The following is a 26,104-nucleotide window of genomic DNA, read 5'->3' as shown; positions in this document are numbered from 1 at the left end:
CACCTTTTCCTCCAGCGCGGAAATAGTAACGCCATAATTCGCACGCAGCACCACTTCGGGGTCTCTATGAAATTGCACCCCCAGATATCGCACCGGGTCGGACTGCCACTCCAAGGGATAGTCAACATCGATGGGAGTCATGGAATCCGTAAGGGGAATAATAGAGGACTTAGACCAATTGATCGTAAGCCCCGAGTGCCCACCGAATTTGATGTACTCTCGCAGAAGTTGATTGAGGTGAACGTGTGGATCCCTCACATAAAGAACCATGTCATCCGCGTACAACGAAATGTGTAGCAGACGGGCGGGGAAGTGTAGCGCAGATGTGTTATAGTTTTGTCTTATGATACAGGCCAACGGTTCCAGTGCCAGAGCGAATATCAGAGGGGAGAGCGGACAGCCTTGCCTGGTGCCGCGCTCCACCGCAAACTCGCCGGACAGGTGCCCGTTAATCCGGACCCTGGCTCTGGGGTTAGTATATAAGAGGGACACCCACTGGACAAACCGTTTCGGGAAGCCCATGCGATGCAGTACAGTGATGAGGTACCTCCATTCGATCGAATCGAACGCCTTTGCTGCGTCCAATAAAACTGCAACCGCTTTCTTCTGCGGGTGTAGATAATGGGCTAGAGCGAACAATGTTCTGGTATTGTGAGACGTGGATCGGGTCGGTACAAAACCCGCCTGATCAGGCAAAACCAAGTTGGTCATCAATGGCTTCAGTCTCTCGGCCAAGAGTTTTGCCAGGATTTTGGAGTCAACATTGATCAATGATAGTGGCCTATAGGAGTCACATTGGGTTCGATCTTTAGAGGGTTTCAATAGGGCAATAATGACAGCTTCACGAAGCATGGGGGGAAGTTCGCCTTTGTCGAACGCCGCCCTGTACATCTCCGTCAGCCTGGGAGCCAGGATGTCCACATAATGTTTATAAAATTCGGCTGTGTAGCCATCTGGGCCTGGCACCTTGCCATTCGGAAGCGCTTTTATCACGTCCGCGACCTCATCCTCCGTAATGGGCGCCGCCAAATATTCCCTCTGACGATCAGATAACCACGCAATAGCCACATCCCTGAGGTACTCGTTGATGTCCTCTGTGGGTGCAATCGGCTGCGAAGCATACAGTGTGCTAAAGGAGGACACAAAGCCATGCAAAATGTCAGCCGGCTGTGTTAAGATGACATCATTCTCATCTTTTATACCAAGCACTGCGGTGTGCTTCCTCCCATCACATATTTTGGCCGCCAGCAGCCCTCCCGGTCTGCCACCCTCCCCAAATCGTCTAGCTGTATGACGTTTATCGATATATTTGATCTCATCATCCACCAGCGATTGATGTTCCGTGTTTAATGTACGCAGTCGTCCCAGTATCGTAGGGTCTCGGGTAGATTCATATTCCCGTTCCAAATCCCTCATTTGTGTGTCACATTTCTTAATTTGATGCCGAAGGTCTTTAAGGATACCAAAGGTGGTGCTCATGCAAACCCCCCTTATAGTCGCCTTAAAGGCTTCCCACAAGAGACATGGGTCATCTGTCGTTGGTTCATTAAGCAGGAAATAGTCCTTTATAGCTTTATGAATAGTGTCAGCGTATACAATGTCAGTTAAGGCCCGTGAGTTAAATCTCCAATGACGAGGAGGTGGAGCATGTCCTGGGATCGTCAGTGTTAACAAAACCGGGTTATGGTCCGACAGCGTTCTGGGAAGCACCTTCATGCCGCTAGACCAATGCACAATGTCCTCTACGCCCAACCAGTAATCTAGCCGCGACCAACTGTTATGGCACGCAGAAATGTGTGTAGCCCCCGTGTCCCTTGGATAGTTATGCCTCCATATATCCGTCAGTCCCACATCTGCTAGTATGTTGTGTAGCTGTGTTCTGGCCTGTTTGTGGGACTCGGTGGAGTGTGCTGAGCGATCCAGCTCATCAGTGAGGGTCACGTTCCAGTCACCCCCGCACAGGATCCTAGTGTGTGTGAATTGTTGTAGATGACCCCACAGCGCGCGGAAAAAACCAGGCGAGTCCACTTTGGGGCCGTACACATTAAGCAAAGTCAGTGCTACACCTCGCAGCGTACCCGATATGAGAACGTATCTGCCTCCTGGATCATGTAGTGTCCGTGAAACTGTGAAGTTGAGACCCTTCCTCAGCAATATCATTACTCCCCTGGAGTAGGATGAGTATGTTGCGACATGGACAGATTCAGCCCACTTACGACCAATAGACTGATGCGTGTTGGGAGCGATGTGCGTTTCCTGTAGAAAAGCAACATCAATGTGGTGTCTGGTCAAATATGCAAAGACTCTCCTAATTTTTCTGGGCTGTGTTAGTCCTCTCACATTCCATGTCAAGAGGTTGATATGCATGTCAGGTGAGTGAGCCTGTCTCCGAGTCATCGGTGTGGTAGTAGTGTACATAAGCGTGACACAGTATTCGTCCCCTTGGGGGCATGTGAGGGGTGGCCAAGGGCAGCGAAATGTGGTGCAATAGGTACTCGATCGTGCATAAATACATGACGGACATAAGTTGTTCGCAAAGGTCTCAGATCCGCAACATACAACATATCCCCCCCACCCCCTCCCACTCCAGCAACCCAAACATGCCGAAGCCAGTCTTCCCTCCCCAATGCCCTCAGAACCATGTCAGGGCCAAACTTCAGAACCAACCCGTAGAACTTTTGTGGGGAACTCCCTAGTGGAGGTCCGCCGGGGGCACTGTTTTATAAAAAGCCACGTTACCATATTCAGCGCCCCAGACCCTCGAAGCCCAATATGCAAAGGACCGCCAGGCTATGTGTAGTCCGGTCCAGGAAGGAACCAAGCCTAGGCCCCGATAACAAGCTGAAAGTGCGTGTACTCAGGTAACAAGTCAACAGCGCAGAACACAGCTGATAACAGAAACAAGAGCAATAGGCGGGCAGCGCGTTCTGATCCATGACACATCCGCAAGTTCCCGCTCCCCCAACCCGTCACCACCCCCTCAGAGCAAGTAGTACTGAGTCCCAGAAGCAATGCAAAAAAAATAATTAACAGGGTAGCCCTCCACCGGGCAGACTATGAACAAGTAGTGTTCACAGGCAGCCCTCCCTCTAGGAGGGGCAGGCAAGACCAAGCGCCGGGGCTAACGGTCGAGTGATGCGGGCGCCATTTTGATATGTCCCCGAGCAGGGAAGTCCGCCCGCCAAGAAGGCATAACCCACAGAACCCAGCACAACATAGTTCCACCCCGTAATTTATCCAAGGCACAATCAATATCAATAAGTCAATATGCATGTGGAGCATAGGCAGTGATATTCCCAGAGTTCAACATCAGTTCCGCCATTAGTCCATCTAGGCCTGCACTGCCAACCGGGCCCCAGGGAGACCACGCGGGGGCCAGCCGTTATATACACACAGTCAGCAGAAGGTATACGATGACCCCTCCAGCTCAGTCGGAGTCGGCTTGTTGTCCGTTACGTGCCTCAGATTTTCTCTGTGTAAAGACGCGTTTCACAAAGTCCTGTGCCGTCTTCGGGTTCCCCAGTATCAACGGCTTACCCTCCCACTGCACCCGAAGACGAGCTGGGTAAAGCATAGAGTAGGGGACTTGAAGTTCTCTAAGCTTGGCCTTCACCGCCGAGTATTCCTTGCATGCTTGCTGTACCGCTACTGTGTGGTCCGGAAAGAATTCCAGCTTATTGCCTTGATGAGTGATAGGCCCCTTCTCCCTCGCCAACCTCAAGATAGTGTCTCTGTCCCGGTAGTTCAAAACTCTGGCCACAATCGGCCTCGGCGAGGCACCGGGTGGTGGTCGGGGCGCAAGGGATCTATGTGCACGCTCGATAACAAAAAATGTGTGAGAAAGAGTCTTCACCAAACACGTCCCTACACAATTTCTCGACATACTGCTCCATTTTCCCGGTGTTGGTGGATTCCGGTAGTCCCGCTATGCGCACGTTGTTGTGCCTCGAAAGCGCCTCCAAATCCTCCTCTCTCGCCTTGATCACCTCCAACACCTTCTCCATGGCCGCGCATTTGGCAGTGGTGGCATGGGATTCGTCCTCAACCCCGGATATTCTTGTTTCTGCAGTGTCCAGCCTCTCCCCGTGTTTCTCCAACTTGGCCGCCATTCCATCCATTCTATATGTGAGATTATCCAGTTTCCCATTGATGTCCTGTAAATTCGATTGGATGGCCAAGAGGATCTTTTCCATGTTGCTGCCTGCCTCCTGGTCGCTCGGAGTGTCGTTCATCGCAGGAGACCCCACGTCCGTAGCTTTCGACGATTTCTTTGTTTCGAAGGATAACTTTTGTTGTTGCTTCTCCGGCTTCCCCATAGCCGCTGAAGATGGCGTGAGCGGTGCTCTGAATCGCGGAGTAGAGCGCGTTATCCTGTTGCCTGTCGCCGTGGTTAGTCCGAGCACCGCCTGCACGTCCGCGGTGGATAAATGCTGGCACAGGGGGACACTGAGCATAAGCCTCCATTTGCGCAGCTCACGGGAGCTCTCCTCGCGTCCGGCCAAAACTGCACCCGCTGTCGTATCCGATCGTTAGCTGAGCGTGATCCGGGCCCACTGCAGTCGCACCCGGCAACAAGGTGGGTGGTGGACACCAGTCCCTGAAGGCGAGTGATCGTGGTGGGAACGCCGCCGACGCTCAGCAATCCACCACCGCAACTGTACCTTTGAGAGCTGCCATGTTGTTTTCTCCAGGTCTCGGCCACACCGAGTTGCCGCCACGGAGGCCCCCCAGCCCGGCAGGGCAATCGTACCCGTGTCGCTGCGAGGTCATAACGTGCCATTCCGATCAATATGCTCAGGCGAGCGCTGGTGGTCAGAATGTTGCCAGTAGTTTGTGCGAACAGGGAAGAGCGGCGGGCGCCATCTTGTTCACTCCTGAGCGGAAAACGTCGCCGTTTAGCTGCAATCGTTCATGTCTGGCACTAGATCTTTGCACATCACATGCACGCTGGCTTTACACGCCTGTTGGTCCGTTTTGGGCGGTGGTAGCGGGCATTTTGACGGCCTTAGGGCGCCTTGATCTCAGCCATCCGGCGGAGCTGCGAACTCACCCAGCCATTCCGCTGTGCGCCCCCTAGCGCCTCCCGTGAAGGGAGACTTTGGATCACTTTCATCATGCCCTCCTTCATCTTCATGGCCAAGGCATGGTGTCTTAAACTCTCTTCCCTTTGTGTAGATATGATGTCTCTGATATTCTTGTACATGTCTTGCCAAGATCTATCCATCCTATCCAAAACATGGGTCTGTTTGTCCACCACCTGAGGCAATCAGCACAGGGTCTCAGACATGCCTGACAGGGTGTCCCCTATGGCACGAATGTCCTGCCTCACATCTGCCTGCTGTTGGAAGACGTCCTGCTCCCACTGGGGACCATGGCCATGTACAGGCCTTCTCAGCAGGGGCCGGCTATGGATGAGACCGCCAGGTTTAAAAGCAGGGGGGAGGGTGGCATGTGGAAGCCTGTGGACAGGAGAATGGTGCCCAGGGGATACCTGCACTGCAACAGGGTTGGTACTTCCCTCAGATGGTGAAGGGAATACCTGGGTATAGGAGGAGTGTGTAGGTGGACCACCACGTCTGTTCCAGATGTGAGGGCTGTGATGGATCGATGTCTGAGTTGGGGTGTGTGTGAGTTGTGGCTGGTTAGCTCTATGCTGGGGACAGGCAATCATTTGTTCTGGATGGGGCTGAGGCACTTTGCTGGGAGGATGGGTGTGAAGCCTTGCAAAATGTGTGCGATCTGGGAATAGTTCTGTTCATGGCATCAGACTCTTTATCCTCTGAGAGGATGAACAGATAGCCACCATCATCGCCCAATACTTCATCCTCCTCAGGTACTTCCTCCTCTTCCTCTTGCACAGTACTTTCAGCCGACATAACTGCCTGGAGGAGCAGTGGATTTTCCACTTTGATTGCCCGTCGCCCAACACTGGTGGAAGGTCTATCCTCCTCATCATCATCATCACCTGGAACACAGAGATTGCAACAGGATAAGTCATTGACCTAGTATAAGTTTTTGTGCAACACAAGTGTTGGTTCTAATATACTTTGCATCAACAGAAGTGACAGCTCACGCCATAGCACTGAGGGGTGAAATGGAGATGTACATTGCACAAGCAAACTCTCTAGCTCCAGCCACAGCTTTGTGTCGCTTAGTGTCCCTTTGCGATCCCCGCTGATGTCAACTGCTGAACCATGCTCCTCAAAGGGTTTTGTTGACGAAGCAGTCCTCGATCCAGCATCTGTAGGGGGAAGTGACACCATTCTCAATCATCTGTATTACTAATTTACAAACAGGCACATGTGAGACTTATGATATGTATGTAACTTTGCAAGCCCCATTTGCAGGTTGTATGCAAAAGGGTATTTTGATCTTAGTCATGGTTTTGATTCCGCTGATCACACACTCGACCCCGTCTTCTCCGCAAGCACCCACGACTCCTTCAGCAACACCACTGCACCCAACAGATCCCCCACCACTGCTGGAGCAAAGTCACAGAGGATCAACTACAGGCAAACCTTGCTCTCAGCCCAGCCACCAACCCCTCCAACACCGACGACGCTGCCCGCAAACACAGACGATGGATCGACAACTGTGCCAACACCCTCGCCCCACTGAAGAAAGCCACCCACAGATACACCAGCAAGAGAGCCCGGCTGGTTCACCCCAGAACCCCTAGCCTCCAAGCGAACCTGCCAGAAACTAGAGAAGAAATGGCACAGTGAAAAGATACCGGACAGATACGCAGACCACAAAGACGCCATCCGCAACCACCATCACCTCATCAGGTCCGCCAAGAGGACCTCCTTCAAAGACCGCCTCGACAACAATGCACACAAAAGCATGGAGCTCTTCAATATCTTGAAGGAACTCTTCAACCCCAGTTCCAACACCAACGACATCACGCCGTTGCCATCCCTGTGCGATTACCTTGCCACCTTCTTCCACCACAAGATCGCCGACATCCATGACAGCTTCAACATCCAGCCAGCCCCAACAGACATCAACACACCAGACTCTCTGCACACCATCGACCACAATCCCCCGCCAGCCTGGACCAATGTGAACATCAATGACACCATCAAGACCATGAGCACAATCCAGTCTGGCTCCCCATCAGACCCTTTTCCGCACCAGATCTTCAACGAAGCCAGCAGCTCCATCGCACACCACCTGTGCAATGTCATCAATCTCTCCTTCTAGATCCCGACCTTCCCAGAGAGCTGGAAACACGACGAGGTCAACGCTCTACTTCAAAAACCGAAGGCGGACCCGAGAGACCTCAAGAACTTCCGGCCCATCTCCCTGCTTCCGTTCCCAGCCAAGGTCATCGAGAAGATCGTCAACAGACAGCTAACCAGATACCTCAAAGAGAACAGCATCCTGGACCCATCACAGTCAGGGTTCCGAGGCAACCACAGCACCTGGACTGCCCTCATCGCTGCCACCGATAACATCAGGACCCAGCTGGACAACAAGAATGTATGATGTTACAACGCAATCAAAATGATCGAGGTACATCACAACGCATCTTTTACGTTGCGTTACCACGACTTGCGCTGTAGGGTGCTGGACTTAGAAATAGTAAGATTTACTATTCCAATTCCAGCCTACGTACAGTAGGGAAGGTGTTGGAATAGTAAATCTACTATTCCTTAGTCTAGAGCGCCCTCCCCCGCAAGTCGTGGTAACGACTTATATTGTAAAATACGCGTCGTAATGGCACCGCAGTGTTTTAACCGCGTTGTGAAGGATGTTTACCGGACAACAGTGAGACAGCGGCCCTCTTCCTCATGGACCTGTCCACCGCTTTCGACACTGTCTGCCACAGCACACTACTCGCATGCGTCCACGACACAGGGATCCGAGACATGGTACTGGAATGGACCACCTCATTCCTCTCCGGTAGAACCCAGAGCGCCTGCCTCCCCCAATTCCGATCCGAAGACTCCAAGATCATCTGTGGCATACCCCAGGGATCATCCCTCAGCCCGACACTGTTCAACATCTACATGGCCCCCCTCGCACACATCACCCGACAGCACAACCTCAACATCCTCACCAAGGACCCCCTCACTGCCAAATCCAACCTCCACAAAGGAATGAAGGCCGTCGCCAATTGGATGAAGAGCAGCCGCCTACAACTGAACATGGACAAGACGGAGGTCCTCATCTTCAGCTCCAACCCTTCAGCCTGGGACGACTCCTGGTGGCCAATGACACTGGGGGCAGCCCCAAAACACACGAAATACGCACGCAATCTGGGAGTCATCCTCGACTTAACGCTCTCCATGGCCAAGCAAGTCAATGCAGTCTCTTCCTCCTGCTGCAACACCCTCCACATGCTCCACAAGATCTACAGGTGTTTTCCGACAGATACAAGAAGAACAGTCAACCAGGCCCTCGTCAGTAGCAGACTCGACTATGGAAACGCCCTCTATGAAGGAGCCCCGGCCAAGCTCATCAAACAACTGCAATGCATTCAAAACACCTCTGCACGCCTGATCCTTGATGTACCACACCACAGCCACATCACCCCCACCTGAGAAACCTGCACTGGCTCCCCGTCAACAAGTGGATCTCCGTCAAACTCCTCATCTACGCCCATAAGGCTCTCCACAAGACTGGCCTAGCCTACTTCAACAGACGACTCTTCTTCTGCATCCACAACCGCCAGCTCCACTCCGTCCCTCGCATTCGAAGAACAACCACCTGTGGCAGATCCTTCTCCCACCTCGCCGCCAAGACCTGGAACACCCTTCCACTCAGCCTACAACAGACTCAAGACCTGCCAACCTTCAGGAGGCTACTCAAGACCTGGCTGTTCGACCAGTAGCACCCACCCTTTTTTTCCCAACACCTTGAGACCCTCGCGGGTAAGTAGTGTGCTCTACAAATTCTTGATTGATTGATTGATAGGGAAACACTTCATGCCACATTTACCTGATGGACATGTGCGAGGGTTTCACTGCTGCAGCCAGGATGTCTTGTATTCCCAGGGATGGTGTTGTACACTGTACTGGTGTCATCCTGTCAACAGCTGTGATGAGACATACATGTCCATATTTCAGTACACCAGATGGTAGCTATGAGCTAACATGTATATGTCATTCTCAATGACCATTGATAGGATATTCCAGGACAATGTGCAGCATGTTTACCTCATGGACTTTACATGTGGGTCCCCTCGCATGCAGCAATTGCCAGCTGTTACCTCCACACAGTGCTCACATCAATGAGATGGCACATCAACAGACAAACGTGTTTGAGAAGGTTACTGATATTTGAAGGAAGGGGAGAAATAATCAGGACGCCACCGTATTACATTGATTACACCTACACCGTTAAGACTAACATGGCTCATGAGTATGATATTGTCTATTGATGAATAAAAAGGAGTATACATCGACAGGCTGACCAGTTTCACATTTGCACATCAGTTCATATATGAGATGTGCAATAGTCAGGTACATTTTGTGTGTCATTTGTGCTTCTACCTGTGAAGTCAGAAAGCTCATTTTGGATTGAGAGATCACACATTTGTAATGTCCATCCTTTGAGTGTCCTCTGTTCCCATAATCCATTTACTACATCAGGGTGAAACTAAGCTGACAACGGATGATGTCTTGCACAGCAGACATCCTAACCTCTAATGTTATACACTCACTTATCTCGTTGGATACAGTAAAAGATGAGGCAAGCAGAATGCAACATTTGACTCAGATCCCACATTGTGGGTAAGTTGTGAAGATTTGATGGTTGCCGCCTACACTGGATTTGTGTTGTGCCTTTCAGCCAAGAGATTTTATAATGTAACTTATTGAAGATTCACCGTAACATCCCATATATCCATCACAAAAGTACACAACTGGCACCAGTGCGACCCTCATCCACACCAATTTCAATATGATTTGTCCATTAGAATTGTGATAGAGAGTTTTCATATCATTGAATTACAATCCAGTTGTGTCTAGTACACTCAATATGACACTAGATACTATTTTGATGTCCATTCAGCTCTCACTTCACATACATTTTGTGTCATCCTTTCACTAGCCAACATAGTGTTATCTGGTATGTGGTTAAATACCATATAAAACACATACAAAATACAGCAGAGATTAAAGGCACTTTCATGGGCATGAGCATTCAGGTACATTATTCTTGGGTTTACTTACCATGGCCCGCATCTGCTCAGTGTGTGGTCTCTGACCAGATGTCACAGCCAACCTTGTAGGAGAAGTCTCTGTGGGTCTTGGAATCTGGGTGGAAATCATGGACCTACAATGATAAGAGTGTTTGCAACTTTATATTTCTGCTGCCACATGCGATGCACTCAATTTCAGGCATGAAAGAAGAGCACAAGCAGTGTGGGTCCTACCGTTACAGAGGTGTGTAGCAGTAATTATCATGAGTGATCACCCATTCAACTTGAGCCTGGGGGGAATGGTAGACACTTGAAATCGTGATCAGACCCGAATGCAGAGAGTCCAGCCCGGAGATAGAAATCCCACTACGGGTGTGGAAATTCCGGCCCGAGAGCGGACGTAAAGTTAGTAGTCATAAGTGATTTCTGTGCATACCATAAATTGTAAGTTCCTTCTGTGAATACCAAAAGTAGTAAGTTTAGGATTTTGTTTCAGATTAGTTCTGTGAAGTGGCAGCTAGGAGTGCAAAATAGTACCCCCTGTCCACCCTGAGAACCTGTCATCAGCTTTTAGAGCCCAGTAACGTTGGGCTGCCTAGCTACTCTACTTTTCCTGTCTTTTGGATAGGCTAATGCTGGAGGACTAATACTGCTCCTAACATCCTTCACAGCACTGTAAATCCCCTAGACCTCTGGGGAGGGGATTTATGTTTAAGTGGAAATACCTAAACATATCTTCAATTTAGTTCTTGGGAGGGACTTGACAGTGTTTCTTGCATGGCAGACATTTGTTGTCTGCTGGGTGACTACCCAGGTATCCGGACGGTAGGTAACGTTTCCAATGGAGTCGCCATTCTGATCAAGGGGAAGCATTTCACCACTGACAAGGTCACCGGGCTGCTGGTGATCCCGTGAGGCTTATCGATGTCCATTCCCCCGGAGAAAACTGAGTGGCTTGAGATGCTCAGGATGAAACTCGTGACCTCAAGGATCATCCTGATGGGTGGTGATTTCAACTGCACTGTAGAGATGGATAGACAAAATGGGTCAGACTCTTTGGGGATGGACGCGACGTCCAGGCTGTTGGTGGAGATGATAGGTGAAGTATCCCTCCAGGATGTCATCGGGAGCATGGGGCCGAATACCAGGAATTTTTCCTGGAGTAGGCCAAACACATTCGTGCGTTCACGGATCGACCTCCTATTCACCTCCACAACAGTAAAGCTTGGGCTAAGCTCCATGGTTGACATCCACTTCTCTGACACAGAACTGTCAATTTTGATGATGGAACTCACAGGGAAGTTCCCTGATGGCCCAGGGTCGTGGAAACTGAACTGCTCATTTCCGGAAAACGAGGAGTGAGTGGTGAACCTCAAAGTCGCATATGTGGAGTGGAGGGACATGAGGGACTTCTTTCACTCTTCCTGTGAGTGGTGGGAATGGGTGGAGGACTGGCTCAGGAGCTTTTTCCAGGATGCAAGCAGAGCCACTGCACGGGAAAAGAAGAGTGCGTTCAGGAGGCTGCGAAGCAAGCTGAAGCAACTGTATGGACTCGAGCTCAAAGGATGGGATGCAGATGACAAACTTAAGGAAACCTGAAAAGTGCTCAAAGGGCACCTAAGGGAAGTATCCAAGAAAATCATTTTCCAGACCAGAACCGAGAACCTTGAAAAGAACGAGAAATGCAATTTGTTCCTCAAGAAACTTCACTCGTCCCAAACACTGCTGGAAGACCTTTGGGACTTGAAGGGAAACCTCCAAAGTGAGAAAGAGCAAGCCAGGAGAGTCATAAAAGAGTTTTATGGTGAACACTACCCACAGAAGTCGTCATAGAGATCCATGGCAGATATTGTCCTGAAGGACATCTCGAATACAATGGGTCCAGAAGAGAAATAGGGCCTGAACAAGCCCTACACTCTGAAAGAGCTGCACTTCTCCGATACAACCTCCAAGAGGGGCAAGACGCCTAGAATTGACGGTCTCCTAGTGGAACTTTATGTTCAACTATGGGAGCTGATGAGTCGGTCTTGCTTGACCTCCCAGAGGAAATGGTGGGCAAAGGCAGTATGCCACAATGCCTGTGTGAAGGCATGATAACACTTTGTACAAACAGAAGAGAGAGAGAGAAGATCTCAAGAACTGTAGGCCCATCTCACTCCGTAATGTGGACTACAAAATCCTTGTGAAGGTGATGCCCAACCACCTAAAGAAAGTGATAGCGAAGATATTTCTCCCCGATCAGTCCTGTGGGATACCAGGTTGGCAAATTGCGGACAGTCGAGTCCTTGTCTGGGACACGATCGAGTACGTCAAGAGGTGCAAAGTTCCGATGGCCTTGGTCAGCTTGGATCAGGCAAAGAGACTGAGCTGCAACAGGCAGCCTTGATCTCCCGAAGTCTGATGCCACAGCTCAAATGGGAGCTGGTGTCCCTACAAGCTGATTTCCAGGCCAAGATGGATAAAACTATTAAGGATAGATGGGAGGCCAGTAAACTACAGCACTTCGCTTATGGAGAAAAATGTGGCTCCCTGCTGGCCTGGAAATCTAGAGTAGACAGGGTAAGGAACCATGAGCTCGGTCCAAAGAGGGTCAGGGGCCCTGTTGCAGAAAGATGAAGATATTAGGGAGGCAGCCTGATTCTTCATGCTTGATCTATACCAGGAGGACACTGATTATAGATTAGATGTGGTTAAGGCATGGCTAAATCTGAGAGACCAACCCCAACTGTCTCGAAGCTGACAGGCTGTATCTTTCTACTAGTATCTCGGAGGGTGAGATTAAAGAGTAACTCAGAAAAATGAATAGGGGTAAAGCTGCTACCCCCGATGGGCACCCTGTCGAGATATGCCTGGGTCTATCAGATAGGGTAGTGCCGGCTTTAAAAACCCTCTTCAATAAAATATATCTACATGGAGAAGGTATTCCTCCATCATGGTCCCGGGCAAAGGTGGCCCTAATCCTCTAGCAAGATAAAGATCCTCAAAAAATCGAGGCATACAGGCCCATCTGATTATTACATTTGTATCTCAAGATCTTCTCTGGGATTTTGGCTACCAGGATGGCTAAAATTATTAAAACCATTATACATCCCGACCAGAGAGGGTTTATACCCGGAAGACAGCTTAACGAGCTTACCCTCCTAGCCTTGGGAGTGATAGATGTTGCAACAGAAAAAAAGCTACCACTTCCTATTGTTGCAATTGATGCCGCTAACCAAGTCAGCTGGAACTATCGTTAGGAGGCCTTTTGGAGTTTTGGCTTTCCTATTAATTTTATTGAGGCTGTCAAATCTCTGTACTTACATCCACGGGCAAAAGTGCTAGTTAACGGGATCCTAAGCGAATGGTTTAGTATCTGAAGAGGCACTAGACAGGGGTGTCCCCTGTCACCCTTATTGTTTAATATATACATTGAGCCTTTTGTTTGCTCTCTTAGAGAGGATCCCCTCATCAGGCCATTTAAGATTGCCAACCTGGAATTGAAGTTTGCCCTATATGCGGACGACCTTCTCATGTACACGTCTGACCATGTAAAAGCTATACCAAGGCCGTTTGAATTAGCTGGGGAATTTGGTAAGATCTCTGGTTATAAAATTAACCAAGAGAAAACCGAAATAATGAGTTGGGAGTGCACTAACGTAATAGGGGCGAAGGTCCGGATGAGGTATTTGGGGATTTACCTAGCACAGAAGCTGTTAGATACACCTAAAAACAGCTGTTTCAGTTTCAGTTTCAGTTTATAGTTTATTGCGCAGTTAATTAAAACCAATGCAATACAGTACACAATAAGAAAGTTAAAATGCTCATTAAAAAAAACATGCGTTTAAGATCAATTCTATACTATAGAGCGATATGCATAAGCTATTCAACATAAAAAAATATATTTTGCCTGCCGCCCACAATAGGCCGTTCTGTACTTCTCATCCACTTTGTAGGCCTGTTAGCCTATTCGTATTTCCCGTAAAATTCATTAAAGTTTACAACATAGATGGTTCATCAATGTAAATTAAATCATATGTCCTGTTTGTAGATTGTTCATGGGTCAGTTTTTGGTAGTTTTTTTTCCACTGCTTTTAAAAAATTTCACGAAGCTGCAGCGCAGCTGAGGGTCCTGTGCTGAGAAGCAGGTTAGCACTGCACTCCTTCGTGTGCGTACACCCTGTAGGATAAAATGGCGTTTCAGCAGGAGCTTCCTTTCTTCTTGCAGTTCTTTACACGAGCATAGCAGATGCATCATGTCTTCAGCCCCAATGCCACATAACCTGCATAGTATTCCTGCTTTCGATCTCAGCCAGTGAGGGAGGTGTAGGATGCATGGTAGCAGGCCCAGTCTGTATCTTAAAAAGGACAGTTTGGTTTTTTTTGTATAGCCTAGACCGAGATAAGGCTGGGGGGCTTGTGTCAGGTATGTGTTTAATACCATCCATGCATGAGATCTTTTTGATAAGGTGGCTTTATCCTCGACCCATGACAGAAGCTTGATCGATTTCTTCACCAATTTATTTAGTGATTTGTGATCTGCAGGGGACGCCCAGAGTTCTGCCAGCCCAGTGTTCACTATGCTCTGTTCCAGATATTTTGCTGCTGGTGAGTTTTGGGTCTGCTCTATCTCTTTCCATAAATATTCGTTCAACGTTCCTTCAGTCGTTTTCCTTACTTTGTCCCATGAGCAGATATATGCCCCCTGTCGTGCCAAAAACTGTGACCGAATACCAAACTCCAATCTGATCTGTGCTGGGGAGGTTCGCTTTGGTAGGCTGAAGATGATTCTATTTGCCGACACGATTGTACTGTCAAGTGTTACGGCATCTCTGCCTCGGTGGGCCTCACTCCCATAAGTCAGCGTTGGTAGCAGTTTGGCACGTATCACATTCAGTAAAGGGGTCAAAGAAGGGCCGGAGAGGTTGTTGTTTAGTGTTTCTAAAGAGATTGCCAGAGCGAGGCCTTTGCCTCTTATGCTGGCCCTTTGTTCGCTGAATTGGCCACCACTGTCAATTTTCACACCTAGATATGTGTACGACGACGTGTCTTTAATGCGGGTGTTATTCCAGAACCACGAGAAGACTTTCTTGTTTTTGTTCTTGCTGATTGTCATTGTTTGTGTTTTCTCGAGGTTCACTGTTAAATCATTTAACTCTGAATATCTCTGGGTCGTATTTAAGAGATTTTGGAGCCCTACTCTTGTATGGCTTATTAGCACCAGGTCGTCTGCATATAAAAGGCATGGTAGATTTAGGCCTCCTAATTTTGGCGAGTGTGAGTTGCAGTTGTTTAATAGGGGCACCAAGTCCACCAGGAACAGGTTGAACAGTGTGGGGGCCAACACGCAGCCCTGTTTAAGGCCGTTGTTTGTTTGTATCCGCCTTGACAGCATTGAGCCATCCCCCACCTTAATCTGAATCCAAGTGTCTGTATGTAACTTAATTAACAGCTCCAACAACCCTTTTGGGATACCCCAATCATTGAGTTTTGTCCATAGTAGATTGCGGTTAATGTTGTCGAATGCCGAATTATAGTCAATATAGCAGAGGTGCAGGGGCATTTTTTTCATCTCTGCCTTATCTATAAGCATACCCATAGTCAGTATGTTTGTTGTTGTCCCCACTGCTTTAACGAAGCCTGTTTGATTAACAGGTATAAGAGACTTCCTCATGGCCCATGCCTTTAGTTCTTCCAGTATTAGACCTGCAAAATACTTAGCATCATTATCGATTAGGGCAACTAGCCGGTAATTTTGAGGAAGGCCTCTATCCCCTGCTTTATATATGGGGGCAATGATGGAACCCTTCCAAGTGGCTGGTAAGATGTTAGTGTGCCTGATCTCCCGAAAAAGGGGTTCAAGTGCCACTGCCCAATAGTCCATATCTTGTTTGAAGAGGACGGGCGGAATCCCGTTTGGACCCGGCGCGCCTTCCCTTCTTCCTTTCTTTATTTGCCGCTTTATTATGGGTTCCAATAATATATGATCTGCGTCCCCTGGCGTGTCCTGGTCAATTGGGCACCTTTGTAACCTATTACCAACGTCATGGGCTCGTACAGGGAAAGGTTTGCTCATATTCTGATTGGCCGCCAGATCACGGTTAAAGTGATTTTCGAGATATACTGCCCAAGTTGCCTCTGTGATGTTTGATGTAATCTCCATTTTTGCAGGGTGCGTTAATGAATTTATTGTTTTCCAAAAACTTGCACCGTCATTCTTTTTTATGTCCTCATGAAGTATTGCCCAGAGTTGTTCCTCTATAGTTCTGTTTGCTTCCCACTTTAGTTTTTTTAATGAAGCTTTTAATTTAGAGAGTTGATGCAGCTTCCCTTTGTTATTTTCATCCTGCTGTACTGCTCTAGTTAGCTTAGAGATTGAGTGTTTCATTTCTTTTATTTTCCCTCTATATGCTTGGGGAAGGGTGCCCAGCTTGTTCGTCCTTGTGCGCCCTTTTGGCTTTGTTGCATATTGTCCCAGGGTAGTAGTAAACTGCACCCATTTCGCTACTTCATTGGGGCCTGTGCGCTCCATATAATGTTGCTTTGCCAGGCCAATCAAAAATTCACCCATTGCGGCCGAATACTTGATCTTTTTAAAATTTACGGTGTAGATGGACTCTTTAGGAGCCGTCGAATACTCGTAAACTGGTTTTGCAAGGTCCATAGTGATTTCCTGAGGACAATGATCACTATCTGTCTGGTTCCCTATCCGATAAGATATTGTAAATTGGAAGAGTGAAAGTGACATGAATGTATAATCTAGCGTACTATTCGCTATTCTTGAGTGAAAAGTTGAGGCTGGTGGGTTATCCCCTGCAAACCTGCCATTTAATGCCCTGATGTTGAAGTTTTCTAGTGCTTCGAGTACCTTCTTTCCCAGTTTTGATTGATTGGCTGTTCGTGGCTTGCCTTGTTGTGGCAGGGCCCAGAATGTATTTTGTGCCATGATACCCTCCTCTTGTGTTGTTCCCATAAGATTGAGGTTGAAATCCCCAGTGAGTACTAAGTTCGCTGTTTTTTCCCCCATAATGCACTCTTCTATGTATGCATATAACTCCTCCGCTGCTTTTTTCTTTCCTTTGGGGTGAATATAAGCATTGACCAGGATGCAGTTATTAATTGTTTTGCCTTGTCCTGTTGTCAGAGACAGGTTAACTGCAAGTGCAGCTGTCGCCGAGGGCCCGATTTCTTTAGCCATCGCAAAGCTAGTTGTAGCTACATATATTACCATCAGCACTGACTTGGTGATGTCGGTCTATTCCCAAGGACACACACACTTAGGGACCTCCAGGACTGCTGGAGGTTCCTGTGCTGCTTTAAAGATGTTCTTCTGTTTTCCACAAACTGCTTGGAAGTAGGGAGGAAGGAGACATCGATCCTGGTGTGTCGAAAGATGAGCCACAGTCTCCTGCTTGTCCACTCTGCACTGGATGGATCAGATGTAGGCAGTGACGACGAAACGTGAGGACACAAAAGGGTCCCCTTGTACACTTACATAGGAGGGGGGCATGGAAGACTCAGGCAACAAAGAAGACAACAACACCTGAGGACCCAAAGTGATCCCCCTGCCCTTACCTGGGGGTGGGGCACCCAGAGAGGCCACTTACCTTTTTTGTTTTTCTCTTTAACCCAGGAACCGGATGGCAACAGGGGAGAGGATAATGCGGATGAAGACAAGTAGAGTAAATGCAGTTATTTACTGTATGTATTTGACTAACGTGACCTTTTCCCTTTATAGGGAAAAGGTCAATGTAATAACTTTGTTGCCAACAACTTATGAATAATAGGGTGTTGTGGAAGGTGATGATTGATATATCTGAACCAGAAGGCCCTGACAAAGGAAACAAGCACTTGCAATGCAATTGGTCTCACCTTTGGGACCTTAAAAGTATTTAGCCATGCAGCACATTATCCTGGGTATTATATCCATTGTTCTTGTTTAGCCTTACACAATGCCCTGCACGTGAAACACTAATGCTGGCAAGGTTTCAAATTGCTATGTGTGACATTTTTATAATTTCACTCTAACTGTAAGTGACATTTCAACGACTTTGAGTGACACTTTCTCGTGAGCAAAATCAAGCAATGAAGGCAAGGGAATCATATAAATATAAGAAATTACACCCATTTGTGCATAGTTGCTAATGTTTCACATTGCTTATGTGTGATATTTTCATAGATTCAGTGGATTAATGAGAGTCATTCAACAACGAAATGTGTGTCATTTAGAGTGTTAGGTATCAAGGGGAGAGGGAGGAACAGCAAGGCTAGTTAACTTTCCGAGAGATATATGTATTATCAATGGGAACTAGCCTCAAAGGACATAGGGATAATGTGTTTGTACGGAAGAAAGAAATATATATTTTTTTAAAGCCATCACCCACCAACCTAGTTGGTGGCATGCTTCATCATCTGTCTCCACCCAGACAGTCCTTTATTGAGTATGTCTTCTGTCTGTGTAAGGGGAATTGAAGATAGATTGAATAACAGGGGTGTGGGTTTCGGATCTTGCGTTCTTAACAATGTCCGCTCGCCCCTTGTTGTGGTTCTCTCGTCTTGTTCCTGGTGTTGGTACTCACTGGTCCTTCCTCCTCTGCCCAATGGACCTGTTGTTAGTTCCTTCATTGTCCTCTTGGTCTCCGGCCACATCCTAAAAAGGCAGCCTTTGGTTATTTTGAAAGAAGGTTTGGGGTCCGAAGTGATACAGAGGGGGCCACCCAAAGTATGGATTTTGGGGTGGGTGGGCAAACGCAATAGTTAGGACCTTGAAAATCTGGTGTGCCCCATGGTTGTTGCCACCATTGTTGTCGCCCCTTCCCTCTAGATTTATGTGAGCCTGCTCTGGAATCACTTGAGATTGAGCTGTTATCCCCCAAAGTGTCACTGGAAGTGTCTTGCTTTTGGGGAGCAGTGTAGTTATCCTCTGTGTAGGGGTACATTTTTGTGTATGAGAATTTTTTTATGTCTTTTTGAAATTTAGTTATTTTCGCCTGTGTGAGGTACTCTTTATATTCTGCCATTTCTTTATTTGATTCGTCGAGATTTTCTTGAATGATGTCATCGTTGTTTTGGAATGGCTTTCTGTATGAATGACTTGCTGACTCTCTAGGCCATGGGAGATCCTCTATTTGATCTCTAGGCGACTTTACTCACCTTTTTGTATGTCTCCTCTTTAACTTAATAGAAGGTGTGTCTAAGCCGACTTCAATGCTGGATACTCATGAAGTTTTGCTCTGTTAACACCAATAGTAAGCATTTGTAATCTTTTAACTGTCCTCCACCAATTTGGCAGCATGGCATGATTCACTATTGATTATTTGCACATATAGTTTTTACCGCCAACCAACTACCACGCCATTATTTTAGCATTATGGTTACTACACGGACTCGACGGCATTTAAGCACATAAGATACATGTGCATCCTGGGATGCTAATTTCCATTCATTATGTGTTTGTTTGTATTGTTTTATGTCCTTTCTTTTTTACAGGTGCAAAGCACAGAGGCAAGCAGCCTCTTACCCATATTGCACCTTAGGAGCGTAAGACATAGCGGGTCCCTTACACTCAATTCCTGACCCAGCCTTTTTAAATGACTTTGCAAGCACTTCACACACTTATAGGTCCTGAAGAAAGCTGTCTCATTACCAAGGCCTGGCTGAAACATGTTGACCACACAGGATGTGGAAGACTATTGATAACTCCACAACACAACCATTGCCTTTTTTTTAACACTGCCAAGGGCCCGCTTATAAAATTACCTGGTACCATGGACAGTTTTTACTTCACACTCACACGCTATCACTGCACACTCATTCACCACGAAACTAGCTCCGCTGTAAACAGGCGTTGAAGCACACCCGGGACACATTGTGTCACCGGTGGAGCCCGATGATGAAGCATGCCACCAACTAGGTTGGTGGGTGAATACTTTCAAAAGAAATACTATTCCCTTCGTCTGTACAAACACATTATCCCTATGCCCTTTGAGGCTATTTCCCATTGTCATTTAGAGTGGCCATTTCTAGCTACCAAAATCATGCAATAAAATCCATGGAAACAGACAAATATCAGAAATCACACTTATTTGAGCAACAAAAAAGTTGAACTCAGCAGCAGGTGCTTTTGGAGCTATTATTTAATGTCTAAATATTCAGCACCCTCATTCTGATCCTCAGCTCCGGTTAGTGGCTTAACCACATGTAAACAAGCATTTGCAATGCAATAGATCTCACATTAATTAAGTTTGAGCTATTGGCATTTTTTAATTTTTTTTAGTGTATCTTATATAGCGCACGGCTACCCCAACGGGGTGTCCCGGCGCTTGCATTGGGAACCCGTCCTGGCTTTTCCCTGTGAGATAACCCATACTGGGCATCCCCAAGGTGAAAGCCAGGCATCCCGCCGCGGGGGGCCGTAGTGGAGATTAAGCAAGCTATTGCCCAGAGTTGCAGAGTGTGAACCCGTGATTCGAGTAGGCACCGAAGTGAGAATTATCGAGTCCGTGGACACTTTGGCTCAGACCCTGCCATGTCGGGAATTGAACCCTGGTCCCGGGTCTGACCTCAGCTTCCGGATATGCCTCCTCTAACCATTGAGCCACACTTCTCCACGCATTGCTAAATATTGCAACACCAATTGCAACAAAAGTCTATAAATTGTAGGCCAAATTGTTTTTTTATTTATTTTTGTAGCAATGGTGGCATGCTGCGCTTTAGATGAATATGTTTAAAAGTAAAGTGCGCCATACTGCGATTGCTACAATAATTAATTGTGGATGCGTTAACAATTGATGTGTGCACTGATGGCTGGTGGTGTGTGTGCCTGTAGAAATTGTGCACTGATGGCTGGTCGTGTGTGCCTGGTGAAAGCGTGCACTGATGGCTGGTGGTGTTTGTGTGCCTGGTGAAAGCATGCACTAATGTCTGGTGGTGTGTGCCTGATTGTAGCGTGCACTGACGGCTGGTGGTGTTTGTGCCCAGTGAAAGCATGCACTGACGGCTGGTGGTGTTTGTGCCCGGTGAAAGTGTGCACTGATGACTGATGATGTCTGTGCCTGGTGAAAGTGTGCACTGATGGTGTGGTTGTGTGTGTGTGGTTGTGTGTGGTTGTGTGTGTATGTGGTTGTGGTTGCTTGTGTTGTTGTGTGGGTGTGGTTGTGGTTGTGTGTGTGTGGTTGTGTGTGTGGTTGTGGTTGTGTGTGTTGTGTTTGTGGTTGTGTGTGTGGTTGTGTGTGTGTGGTTGTGTGTGTGTTCATGGTTGTGTTGTGTGTGTGTGGTTGTGTGTGGTTGTGTGTGTGTGGTTGTGTATGTGGTTGTGTGTAGCTGTGTGTGCGGTTGTGTGTGTGTGTGGTTGTGTGTGTGTGGTTGTGTGTGTGGTTGTGGTTGTGTGTGTGGTTGTGTGTGGTTGTGGTTGTGTGGTTGTGTGTGTGGTTGTGTGGTGGTTGTGTGTGTGTGGTTGTATGGGTGGTTGTGTGTGTGATTGTGTGCATGTGGTTGTGTGTGTGTGGTTGTTTGTGTGGTTGTGTGTGTGTGTGGTTGTGTGTGTGGTTGTGAGTGTGGTTGATCATTTAATCACACTTTCGCAGTCAACTGAAATGAGTCTGGAAGCGGGGGCGTGGCCAGCTATGAAAAGATGTTGGATGTGTTTTAGAGCTGCTCTACACCATGACCCATGATCTGCCATCGTCTGTACTGATCCTGGCAGTAATTACCCTTACACAGACAGCCCACATTTTACCGACACCCGCATCGTTTGAGCCTTTTGCCTGGACCGAAGGCGCAACCATTCACCTATTGTGCCCTTCAGTGACTAGCTGTGCCTGTGGGCCTGGACTGGTACCCCGAGATTGCAGGCAAGGCTTGGCTAATTGTGGGCGCTTCTACGAAGGAGGACACATTGTCCACGTGGTCATCCCGGGTCTGTAACCACACATCGTAGATGCACCATCGGGCTGGTACAGCTGCCTGCCACACGTTGTGAGCGATTGCTGGAGCTGCTTATTGAGGACTGAAAGGCCCACCGGGCCCGCGCACCATGTGGTGGGGGCCAACCTGTGCCCAGCCTCCCAGACCTACACGCCAAGATTACCACCCATCGCACCCCGGCAGAAGTGGCAGAGTAACATCCCTCAACAGGGCCACGAACGCAACGCCCATGAGGCTGGAGAGACTCCAGGGTACACTGAACGGATCACGGATGCTGCGCCGTCTGTCTCCTCATCCTCACCTAAAAGAACCAGTGCCTGTGCCCTTCCCACATCTATTGATTTTGCAGTGAGTACCTTTGCTTGAGGAACCCAACTTGCACCCAGTGGCCCGCAATCCTTCATTGCTTCATCAGCGCCCCTGTGTATTGAGGGAGTGGGCGATATGGGCCTGACATGTTGCCGGAGTGCCCCCAAATCCAGCTCAAACCATTCATAGAGGCCTACTAACATGGCACACCCAGGGAACAGCCAGGTGGCCTGGCTGTTTAGCGGGGCATCTGCCTCTTCTCCCTCCTGTTCCATTTGACCTAGATGGCTACGCATTCTCTATCTTTGCCCCGGTCTACATGTGAAGTAGCGAGAGCCGCACTTCTCACACCACACGCTGGCTCCTGCTGCCCGCCGCCTGCCGCCCTTCGCCATTAAGACATAAAGAAGAACATCAGACTCTCCAAGGAAGGGGTCTGAAAGAAGGCTGGCCCCCGCCGCTGAGGGCGGAACTAATGTAAAGCCGTTATCTTCAGGCGTGGGGAGCGGCGAAGGCCTACTATCCTCATCATTAGCTGTCCAACTATCACCCCCCCTCCACTTCACCGTCCGCCACCCCTTCGGCCTGGGAACTGTCTGGCCTGCTCATAAACCCCCCATCCCATGGATATGCCTGGATTACACTGGGGGGTGGTGAATTAGCGAGTCAAGGTAAACGTGCTGGTGTAGGGACACAGAAGCCTCTCCTTGTAAGCCCCTGCTGCAGAGAGTGCCTCCAATCTACAAAGGTCTGCATGCACAGCCCTCCCCATCCTGTGCCGGACTACAGTACACACGTGGGACAAGTGGCACAACCTACCCCCGGCACAGGGCCCCCAGACGTAGGCCAGGGTGTCGGGCACATCTACAGTGGTCTGGCAACCACTACACGGCGGCGTACCACCTCTTGCCCCTTCCAGAGATAGCCTGGAAGCGTAGGGCTGCTTTCATTTGGTAATTATTAGAGAGAGTGCTTAACGTTTCTTGGCTGTCTCATTTCCATAAACATTCTACATGACCTCTCCTCACCTGTTACTTAATTTTCGTGTTTCTGACTAGAGGAGTTAGAAGCTGCGAGATAAATCTGTTGCAAGCATATGTTTTCAATTATCGCGTCGGTATCTGTAACGATAATTGAAAACATATGGGCGTTGGTGCGCGTAACAGACACCAATAGGCCATGGGCGGAGCAATACGCCCGCCTTTGGCCTATTGCGTGCTCTGTTGAATAAAAAAATATGCACTGAAAGCCCAATAACTGTTGGACAGGCCCCAGAAGGGGGTTCGCTCCCTCCCCGCATGACAGAGCCAGGACACCGACTCTCCAGAAGTCACCCCCAGAAGTAACCCGTAACCCGTCCCACACGGGACGCCTGCCCTCAAACATCTCCGTAACACCGGCCTGGGCCTCCACCGGCACCATCGCCCGGGCCCAGCCGCCATCTTGGACACTGCCGCGGCCCGTTGTAACTACCATCTTCGTCGGGACCTGCTGGCGCTGCCGCGGCCCGTTGTAACTACCATCTTCGTCGGGACCTGCTGGCGCTGCCGCGGACCGTTGCCGCCTACGATCTTCTCGGGACCTGCTGGCGCTGCCGCGGCCCGTCCTCCTAGAACACCGAGCTTGAGGATTGTGAGCTACCCATCATCTCATCGTAACTACCAAATTGGTAACAAGACTGTCCCGCTACCCCCTTTTCCCTTCCAAGAGACTAGAATCGAGGGGACCCCTGAGTCCTGACCTCCTTGTACCATTCTACCGTACTTCAAGATTGCTTATAAAGAACGTTAAACATTATCTTTGTGTGGTGTCCATCTGTGGGGGGGAAGTTACTTGTCTGTACGATCGCTGGAGAAGGCTCTCCCCTTGTCCTCGGCCGACCCTCCAGGTCCCGTCTAACATTGGTGGCCAGCGGCGCGATCCGAATCAACGCGTACATACAGAGAGTAACTCACCCCACGACTAAACCACAATGACAACCAAAGAGAGCGGATCCACAGAAAAATTCCAGGTGGAGAAATTGGAAGAGTACAGCCATCGTGAGTTAAAACAATTTTGCATCGAACTAGGCATTGCTACCACCGGTCTGAGCACAAAAGACGATTTCAAGCACGCCATTGAATCTTGGGCGGAAACCGGGGCCGTCAGATCCCCGGACCAAAACGTCGCAGCATCAGAGATCAACACCACTTCTCCCGAAGAACGGAGAGCGGGTCTCTCACAGGAAGAGATCCAGGAAAGAGAAAGAAACAGACTACACGAATTGGAGATGGCACGGCTCAAGATGGACGGCGAGCTAAAACTAGCGGAACAAAAACTGAACTTAGAACACCTACGGCTCCGAGAAGAGCGGGAAGAAAAGCAAAGACAAAGAGAACTCGAAGAAAAGAGACTGGCATACGAACACGAGCGCAAGCTAGCTGAAATAGAACTACGAAAACAAAACAAAGAACTAGGGGTACCCGAGCAACCGCGCACCCCCGGCGCTACGGAACAAAAAGTCCACATCCCCAAGGACGTCGTCCGAGAATACTATCGGAACGACGACATACAACAGTGGTTCAAGGCCTATGAGATCGCCATGGCCTCCCACCGGATCGATCGAAGTGACTGGGGAGCCGGTCTATGGGGTAGGTTCATCAATGAAGGCCGCGATGCCCTGCTACAGCTCCCGGACCATCAGATGACGTCCTATGATCACATGAAGGCCTGCCTCCTCACTCGATATGGACTCATGCCCGAGATGTACCGCCAGAGGTTCCGCGACTGCACCCGGATCCCGGGTACAACTTGGGTGGAAAATGTGAACTATTTTAGCCGAGCCTTTGAAGGGTGGATCAAAGGTAGCCGAGTCACCACCTACGAGCAACTCTTCAATCTCATTGTATGGGAGCACCTCTCCAACAACTGCTTCGTCGAGCTCAGGCAGCACCTCCTCGACAGTAAATTGACTGACCCTCGGCAGCTCGCCGCTGAGGCTGACCGATGGGAGAGCACCCGAGTGGCCCGGAGTGGGCCAAACGAGCAGAACCGAAACACCCAAGGCCCTCATCGTCCCCGAGGAGGAGGAGGAGGCCAGGGCCGGGGCCGAGATGCCGCCCGGCAGCTCCTGTCAACAACACCCCACCCCCGGCTGGGCGGGGGAATCCGCCGATGCGCCCAGGGTTCCGAGCCAATGTCACGTGCCATCGGTGCCAGCGGGCCGGACATTATGCCAACGACCCGAACTGCCCCAAGAACCAGACTCCCGGGCCCCGCCAGGTCGCGGCCGCCGCCCTAGGACAGGAACAAACGTACGAAGAGCATGAAGAAAATGAACAGGAACAGCCCGAGTGGGAACCTGCCGCCATGGTCCTGGCTTGCCTAGGGGGAAGAGACATGGTCCCGCGGGTCCCCCTACCCGCAAACACCCGAAAATACAGCCAGTGGGTGAGCATCAATGGGCGCAAGGCCGAAGCCCTGCGTGACACTGGGGCCAGTGTAACGGCCGTCCGCTGTCACCTGGTGACCCCCGAACAAATCCTGCCAAACGTCCTTTGCCCTGTCCGTTCAGCTGACAATTCTGAGAGCCTATGTCGGATGGCCTGTGTCCCCTTTGAGTGGGGAGGAGTGTCCGGCATGCTGAAGGTGACTGTCCGCGATGATGCTCCCATGGACTGCCTCCTGGGAAACGATCTCGAGAGTTCCCCGTGGGCGGCCGATGAGAGAAGAGAACACCTGGGGATGCTGGGCCTCCCAGACTGG

Source organism: Lissotriton vulgaris, chromosome 8 (assembly GCF_964263255.1).
Source record: "Lissotriton vulgaris chromosome 8, aLisVul1.2, whole genome shotgun sequence".
NCBI lineage: Eukaryota > Metazoa > Chordata > Amphibia > Caudata > Salamandridae > Lissotriton > Lissotriton vulgaris.
The sequence above is the reverse complement of the archived record's forward strand: the minus strand, read 5'-3'. Positions refer to the sequence as shown.